Source organism: Danio rerio, chromosome 9 (genome assembly GCF_052040795.2).
Source record: "Danio rerio strain M-AB ecotype USA chromosome 9, GRCz13ab, whole genome shotgun sequence".
NCBI lineage: Eukaryota > Metazoa > Chordata > Actinopteri > Cypriniformes > Danionidae > Danio > Danio rerio.
The window spans coordinates 1550963-1560151 of NC_141029.1; the positions used below are offsets into that span (position 1 = coordinate 1550963).

The window sequence follows — 9189 nt, forward strand, 5'->3', positions numbered from 1 at the left end:
TAACAGACAGGTTTTTTCAACACATTTCTGCACATAATAGTGTTAATAACTCATCTCTAATAACTGATTTATTTTATCTTTGCCATGATGACAGTTAATAATATTTAAAGGCTTAACTAGGTTAATTAGGGTAACTAGGCAGGTTAGGGTAATTAGGCAAGACATTGTATAGAGGTGGTTTGTACTGTAGACTATCGAAAAAAGTATTGCTTAAAGGGGCTAACAATTTTGTCCTTAAAATGGTGTTTAAAAAAATTAAAAACTGCTTTTATTCTAGCCGAAATAAAACAAATAAGACTTTCTCCAGAAGAAAAAATATTATCAGACATGCTGTGAAAATATCCTTGCTCGTTAAACGTCATTTGGGAAATATTTAAAAAAGAAAAGAAAATCAAAGGAGGGCTAATAATTCTGACTACATATATATATATATATATATATATATACACACACATACACACACACACACACACGCAGGGTGATTCAAAAAAAATAACACAACTTTGAAAATTGAGAGCTCTGCAAAGAAGAAAAGGAGAGTGAAGCTCTTTCTGTCGTCGATTTATGGAAGCTCTGAAGTTTCACATTGAGGAATTAAAAGAAGGAATAACTGGAGCTATCCAAACTGTGACGCCCGAGATGCTACAGAGAGTGTGGAACGATTGGGTTGATGTCACTCGAGTGCCTGGAGGAGGTCATATTGAAGCACTCTCCACATTAATTAATTAACAAGATTCCCTCATGTTTCTTTGATTAAATACAGATTTTCAAAGTTGTGGGATTCTTTTTGAATCCCTGTGTGTGTGTGTGTGTGTGTGTGTGTGTGTGCGTGCGTGCGTGCGTGCGTGCGTGCGTGCGTACGTACACACTCTACTGGTCAAAAGTTTAGGGTCAGTTTTGTTTTTTGTTTTTTAATGACTCTGTTCATGGGTGAAGCAGTGGCGCAGTAGGTAGTGCTGTCGCCTCACAGCAAGAAGGTCACTGGTTCAATCCTCGGCTCAGTTGGCGTTTCTGTGTGGAGTTTGCATGTTCTCCCTGCATTCGTGTGGCTTCCACAGTCCAAAGACATGCGGTACAGGTGAATTGGGTTGAATAAATTGTCCGTAGTGTATGAGTGTGTGTGTGTGTGTGAATTGGCTGGAAGGGCATCCACTGCGTAAAACATATGCTGGACAAGTTGGCGGTTCACTCCGCTGTGGCGACCCCAGATTAATAAAGGGACTGAGCCGTCAAGAAAATGAATGAATGACTCTGTTCATCAAGGCAGCATTTATTAAATGTAAAATAATTGTGAAATGCTTTAATTATAATTTTAAATAACTGCTTTGTCATTGTATGTAGTTTTAAATGAAATGATTACTCCATTGTTATTACTATTACATTAATAATAATAACACTAATAATAATAATGATCAATATTACAGGGATTTATGAAGGATCATGTGACTGAAGATTCATCATTAAGTCACTGGATTAAACTACTTTTGAACAGTTATTTTACAGCGCAACAACATTTCACTATTTTACTATGTGCACTGTATTTATGATCAAATAAATGCAGCTTTGGTGAGCAGGAGAAGCTGATTTTAAAACATTGAACAATCCTACTGAAAATCCAAACTTTTGACTGGGTGTGTATGTATACAGATAGATAGATGGACATATATATATAGTAATATGTATAAAACATTTAAATGGGGTCAAGAAATTTAATAAAAGTTATCCTGAAACTATTGAACATCACCCATTCCTCTCTTAGGACAATTTTGAACTGCATTGCATGATCCACTTAAAATGCTGTCTACACACACACACACACACACACTCATGAAAGTATTTCTTTATTTTTTTTTATAAATGCAGTCTTGGTCAGCATGAGAGATTTGTTTTCCAGTCATGAAAACACACAAGCGTTTGTCTGATAGTGTGCATCCACACGGTCATTAATGTACACTGAATCTCAAATTGCATTCAGATGTCTGTGCTGAAGAGTGTCTGTGTTTGTCACCACATCCAAACTGACGAACGCCTCTTAATTTAAACACCCATAATTATTATTTAGTGTGTTTTTAAGCTGAGATCTGCATCTGATGTGTGTGTGTGCTGCTCAGACTGAAGCGGAGCCTCGGAGCTCTTAATATTGATAATTACATGAAGCACCGAGGCTTTCTCCATCACCGGCCACAACGTCTAGAGCTCATAACAGCTGATAACACACACACAGCAGCTGGCTTTACATTTGGAACTGAATTATTGTATTTTATTTAGAGTAAATCATAGACATTGCTAAAGGTATTTTATTTGTGTTATGCCTGTGTGCCTATATAAGCATATAATCACGTGTCAAGTTCATTTATGCTTTTTCTTGGGAGAAAATAAACTGAAAATGGCATTGAGATTGGCTTGGTTTGGAGCAGATAGTGAAGGATATTCACGTGTTAATGGAGAAGCCTGATACAGTATGCAGCAAGTGTGCCGCAAGCCTGCGTTTGAGTGAAGGTCTCGGCCGTTAGATCGCCCCCTGGGGGCTGGCTGCAGTACAAGTCATAAAGCCCTCCTCCTCTGTGTTAATGAAGGAGACTTGAGCCCAAATAAAAAAATGTATTACACTTGCAATAAACTGTCCCGAAAGATGGTTCTGGTGGATTAAGGCACTGGTTATTGTGCTGAAATAGGTGCAGATCCTCATTTTTGTAAACAGTTTGTTTTTAGCAGTAATTTAATGCTGGGCGTGTCATCGTGATTGACAGCTGTGATTGACAGTTTCTCAAAGCAGCGCGTCTGAGCTTCGGCAGGAGACTGAAGTGTTATTATTCAATTTCTGTGTTATTTTACCATGACAACATGAGTTCAGCAGTAAACTACAGTTTCTGACATACATGATCTGGTGGAACACTGTTTATTCGCTAAGGTCAGGGCTTTTTTCGGGCTTTATTAGTTTGCTGATACACGCCTAACCACCCAGATAGCAAAATACACTCGGGCCAGTTCCGGCTAGATTCTCGCCTGCCGGAGACTCACCCCTCTGAGCTCAGACTGACTACCTCTGCTGGACCTACTCTGGATGCCTGGACTCACTGCCCGATTCCAGCCCGAGTCAATCGAGCCAGATGCGGCGGCCGAGCGAGCCGGCGCTGCCGCATGCGAGCCGGAATCAGCCCGCGACGCCGCGAGTAGGTTATGCGCTGCGGCCCGGAGCTGGCGCGATTGAATATATAAAACCCTCATATTTGTTAACGTTATTACATCCATCTGTGTTGATATGACAGCAAACGCATGCTGAGAAGTTCGGGGGGCGTGGTTGATTTTACATAAAGCGTTTGATTGGAAGCTCGACTCCACTCATTTTCGCGGCTCCTCCTCTGGCTCCATCAGACAGTCCTTCTGCGCATGTCTGGCTCCAATTTCAGCAGTCTTTTGCGACAGTTTGTGCCCGTCAAGCAGGCGTTTTGCCCTCAAGGCGTTCAATGGGAAAAGGGGCTGTCGCGTCGTCCATATTTTTTACAGTCATTGGTATGCAGCATGTTATCTGAGCAGATCTGGATCATGCTTGATGTTCAACAAAACTAAACTGATTTCTAGAGTTCCCACTGAGGGTGCTTTCACACCCGTGAATCGATACAGTTGTTCCAAAACGGATTAAACTTGTTACATTGTTGCTCTTTGTTCTTGGTGCGGTTCACTTTCACACAGCAGAGTTTCTAAACCAGGGGTCACCAACATGTTGACAACTTGTGTTGCCCGCAGGCCTGTTCTAAATATAGCTCACCATAGTGCCACTTACCAGTAAGCTTCATCTAATATAGAAGTAATCATTTAAAAAAGTAAATATTTGCAGAGATATATAAAAATAAAGTGTTGCACATTGATGCATTAAATGCAGGTTATTTCCTACCCTGTTAACTCATTGTCAGGGCTCAACAATAAGGACTGCCCGATGGCCCGGGGCCAGCGTGTCGGTTGCTTGGGACAGTAGACAGGATCGTTACTGGCCCGATCGGGCCACTGATGCCGTCACTATAAAGTTAATTTTGGCTGTGACTATTTGTCAGTTGCGTGCAAAAACTGTCGGAATCGAGAAACAGTTCGTGTTTTACCTTCTCTGTTCCTCTTATCTGATTGGATGTTGTGAGCATGTTATTTTTTTTTCATAACAACCAGTACAGTGAAGAGACAGCAACATGGCGTCAACATCAAGTGATGATGCTACAGGAAAACATTTGTTTCTAACATCTTGTAGGCAGACATTTATGAGGGTAAACCACGACTAAAAAAAATTAAGAGATGTTTTGTACAGTTTGCCTTCAGTTTGGCAGGTCAGCCTGCTTTTGTTTTGCAATAAAATACCTGCACATTTTGCTACATTGGTTTGCAAAACCCTTTGAATTTTGCTCATTATACATTTATTAACATTTTTTAAATATTTAAATTCTAGATTTATAAAAATTTAATTTGTTTTAATTTGTGGCTGAGAAATAGCTATTCATTTTTTTTTTTTTTTTGGTGGGGCCAGTGAAAATATTGGCAGGGCAAGTAAAAATCTGAACCACTCGTCCGATCGGGCCAGTAGAAAAAATCTTTAGCGTTGAACATTGATTGTTGATAACTTTTGTGAGAATCATTAACATGATCAGTGTCTTCACATGGATGAATATCAGTAATTATTACCAAAAGCATACAGTATAATTGAAAGTAAATTGAGCAAATTTGTTATTTGAGAAGTGTTTATCAAACTGGTAGCCCTCCACATTAATCAGTACCCAAGAAGTAGCTCTCAGTTTTATAAAGGTTGGTGACCCCTGATCTAAACGGACCAAAAGAGCCAAAACAAGTGTTTCAGGGTTTATTTTGAGTCCCGCTCAGCTGTCAGGGGGATGGTGGTGGTTTGGTGGTGTTTGACAGGGTGATCGACGTGTCTGAGGAGCGAGGATGGATGCAGTGGGGAGAGGTGAAAAGGGTGCGCGACATATTTGAGGACCACCGGGAGTCTCACGAAACTTCTAGGAGACTGTCTGGAATGACCTCCCGCCCTACTCATAATTCCCTCTTTATATAGCCGTATGCCTATTACATATCCATAAAACACTGTGATATAACCGGGCTCGGATCGTATTGATTTCTCACTACAATCGATCCGCTCCAGAGTTTCTTTCAATCGAGCCGAGACCACCTCATTCAGGCGATCTCAGAGCAAATTTGGCGCGGATCCGAGCTCGATTGCTGGATCCACATATGCCAAACGAACCACACTAACTGGGCAAATGGGACAATTTCCCAAACAAAAGTCTAGTCGTGAAAGCACCCTTAGATATTCTGAGCGTGTATAGCAGATTTGGCATGCTGTCCCGGGAGAGAACCCTGAGCTCAGGGATACTTGAGCCCAAGGCTCCCGCCCGGTCATACAGCATATAAGGGGATCCGAGATCAGGTTGGTCTCGAGAGCTCCCCCTTAGAAAAGGGAGGAAAAGGAGGAGATGGGGTGGAAGAGGGGATTCTTAGGCAGAGAACGATCCCTTTATAGTAAGCTTGGATCACTCTGATTGGATTATTACTGATTACAAATGAGAAGTCAGTCGTGCTCAACCATATCACGTGCTAATCTCGAAATTAGTTTGTGAAACTTCACTTAAAGGCACAGTTTACCTAAAGAAGTCATTTACTCATCCTCGACTCGTCTTCTGTTGAGCACAAAGGAAGATATACTGAAAAACAGCCACTGACTTCCATAGTACCTGCTTTTCCTAATGTAAAAGTCTGATTTTGGGTGAACTGTCCCCTTAATTCTACCGATTTGACTAAGTCTGTGAAGTCTAAAGTACAATGTTTGCAATGCAGTGGAAATCTGAGCATTGGCTTCTGCGTGTGGTGTGTGGCTCCTTTGTTGACGTCAACCTGAGGGTTTCCATACAGTAGCAGCTGCATGTTAATACCCTCTCATAACGTTAATTTGCTATGAGGGAATGATGCGCTAAAGAAAGCCCCGCCCCCTACTTAATATTCCGTTTCAGTTGGAAAGTACGTCAACATACTTGGAAGTCTCAGCCAGTTCCATGCAGACTTTAAGGATGAGGGTTATTTTCATTTACAGCATCATCGTGTTCATCGCAAAACACTGGAGCAGCTCATTCTGTTCAGTTTCATCTGTGAAGTTTCTTTTGTTGTTTTCTTTATTATATTATGTGTGCTGTTAAAGTTTAAAATAAACTAATCCCCACAATTCAGTGGTGTTATTCTTCTGCTGGAAGAAGCTTTGCAGTTTGTACAAACATTAACAGCATGTAAATCTAAACACGCCACGGTCTTAAAGCAGCGCTGACCTTTTTTTTTCCCCCTATCCGCTTGTTAAATGATGGTGATGTATGTAATACTGCTTCCGGGTCCAAGGCATTTGATACCCTCATTTGAATTGAGAAAATATTCCTTTATGTAATGTAATGTGTATTTATATAGCGCATGTATTGTGTATGTTCATACACCCAAAGCGCGTCACAATCATGAGGGGGGTCTCTCCACACCCCCACCAGTGTGCAGCTCCACTTGGATGATGCGACGGCAGCCACAGGACAACGGCGCCAGTGCGCTCACCACACACCAGCTATTGGTGGAGTGGAGAGACAGTGGTAGAGCCAGATTGGTGGATTGGGAGGTCATGATTGTAAGGGCCAATTGAGGGACTTTGACCAGGACACCGGGGTTACACCCCACCCCACGAGAAGTGCCATGGGATTTGAGTCTGGACCTCAGTTTAACGTCTCATCCGAAAGACGGCACCCACTGACAGTATAGTGTCCCCTTCACTTTACTGGGGCATTAGGACTCACGCAGACCACAGGTTGAGCGCCCCCTGCTGGCCTCACTAACACCACTTCCAACAGCAACCTAGTGTTCCCATGTGGTCTCCCATCCAGGTACTGACCAGCCTCAGCCCTGCTTAGCTTCAGTGAGTAACCGCTCTTGGACTGCATGGTGATACGGCGGTGACTGTGGTTTATGATCAATTTTAATTCATATCACACATTAAAGTGAATTTCATATATAGTCGTAGTGTACACAACAATCTTTGCACTTGCTGCATCACAAATACCAAAATTTTAACAAATGATAAACAAATGAATCACTTTCTGGCCATCGGATGTTAGGCATGGATATATATATTGCGATCGTGATTTGGATAGTATTACAGCACTTAGTAAACGTTAATTATCATTTGATGAGTCTCCCGATACAGTTTGATAGAGGCTTGAACCAGGAAGCCGCTTCGCGTGACGTCACACTTAACAAACGGATAAAGGGCCAAAAAGCAAACTTGATTTAGGATTGTAGGCCAAATATACTCACCGGCCACTTTATTAGGTACACATTACTAGTACCGGGTTGGACCCCCTTTTGTCTTCAGAACTGCCTTAATCCTCCGTGGCAAAGATTCAACAAGCTACTGGAAATATTCCTCAGAGATTTTGCTCCATATTGACATGATAGCATCACACAGTTGCTGCAGATTTGTCGGCTGCACATCCATGATGCCAATCTCCCGTTCCACCACATCCCAAAGCTGCTCTATTGGATTAAGGTGATTTTTCCAATAGGCGACTGATTTGGAAGGTCTTAAACAGGGATACCCAGTCCTATTACTGGAGATCTACCTTCTCCAACCCTGATCAAACACAACTAAAACATCTAGGTCAGATCTGAAGGAGCACTTCAGACATGTGTTTGATCGAGGTTACAGCTGAATCTCCAGGAACAGGACTGGGCAGCCCTGGTCTAAAACAATCGCAGAACAAGGTCAATACAGTGTCAGAAATAAAGGTACACGAGTTGTCACTGGGGTGATACCTTTTTTAAAGGTACAAATTTGTACTTACAAGGTCCATATTATACCTCAAGGGTACATATTAGCACCTGAAAAGTATAAAAGTGTTGCTTTTAATTTTTTTTTAGTTACTAATATGAACCCTTTACGTACAAATGTGCACAGTGTCAGTTTGAGTTCTGTAGTGCACATACAAATAGGAAATCCCTCAACAATAAAGACGGACACAGGAGACGGATGATGACTGGGAACATAAATATGTATTTCTTCTTATGTATTGAAATGTGAACCAGCAGGTCCCGAGAGCGTCCCGGCAGAAGAGCATCCAGCAGCTGACGCACAATTGCACTTCTTCAGAGAAAAAAAAAAGCTGAATAACATGTGAATGAACCCCCACACACAGTGCAGGACGTCCCAGAAAGTCACAATGAACATCTTCGTAAGGCATCAGAGATCATTGGCAGGCTGTGAGATGTTTTCATGCAGTGGTGATGGTTTCAACTACTAGCGGATGCGTCTCTACTGTGTCTCTCTGAGACGGAAAAAGTCAAATGAAATCATCAGGAGCTGCTATTTTTGCGTCTAAAACACCTTCTAGATCTTTTTGGGAAACATTCAGCTCCAGTATTGTCAATCCAAGAGGAAGAAAACGATCACAAAATATCTGCAATGTCATTTACAGATGCACACTAATGAGTTTCAGGCCTGCCGCTTGTTTAATTCAGTGTGTGTGGGCTCTAAAAGTGCATCAGTGTGTGTGTGTGTGTGTGTGCTCAGTAGTGTGTTGATATGGTTTAATATGCATTAAGGCACAGTGAAGGACTCAAACAGCGACGCACGGCTCCGTCACTGAGACTACACTGTTTTTGGCTTGTTCTTTTGAAATCTACTTATACTCAAGTCTATATAGAAATAAAAATATTCCTTTGCAGTTATCTAAACAAGTACGATAGGTTAAAGTAAAACATTCATGCTTAAGTCTAATTAAACGCAACAGATATCGTATTTGATGAATGAGGTCCCGTTAAAAAGCGTGTACTAGTGTACGGCTTACTACGCTGGATACTGTATAGTGTATATTTGTAAAAAACGTTACATCTGATGCTAAACGCTGTATTCTGCTACATTACTGTCACGTGATTTAAATAAGCATGTTTAGCATCTAGTCATAAGTGGTATCCAGTTTTCATCGGAAATATTTTTACGTATTTTTTTTTTTTACCTTTTATTTTTTGTCTATATAATTTGACAGTTTGGTGGCTAATTCGTACAATTTTTAATTGGGGGATGAAGAAAACCAAACTGAAATTGTACAAATGAGAACGTACGAATTCATACGAATTAGCTACTAAACCAAAAAGTTATGAATTGGCGTT

The 9189-nt window shown here is 41.2% G+C and overlaps 1 long non-coding RNA gene across 1 annotated transcript; it reads left to right on the forward strand.

Moving 5' to 3' along the window:
- The first annotated feature begins 1152 nt into the window (after positions 1–1152).
- Positions 1153–6217, forward strand: LOC147835197 (uncharacterized). Its single transcript, XR_015499152.1, has 2 exons — positions 1153–2470; positions 3522–6217. It is a non-coding gene; the product is annotated as an uncharacterized LOC147835197 (long non-coding RNA).
- Positions 6218–9189: the final 2972 nt, after the last annotated feature.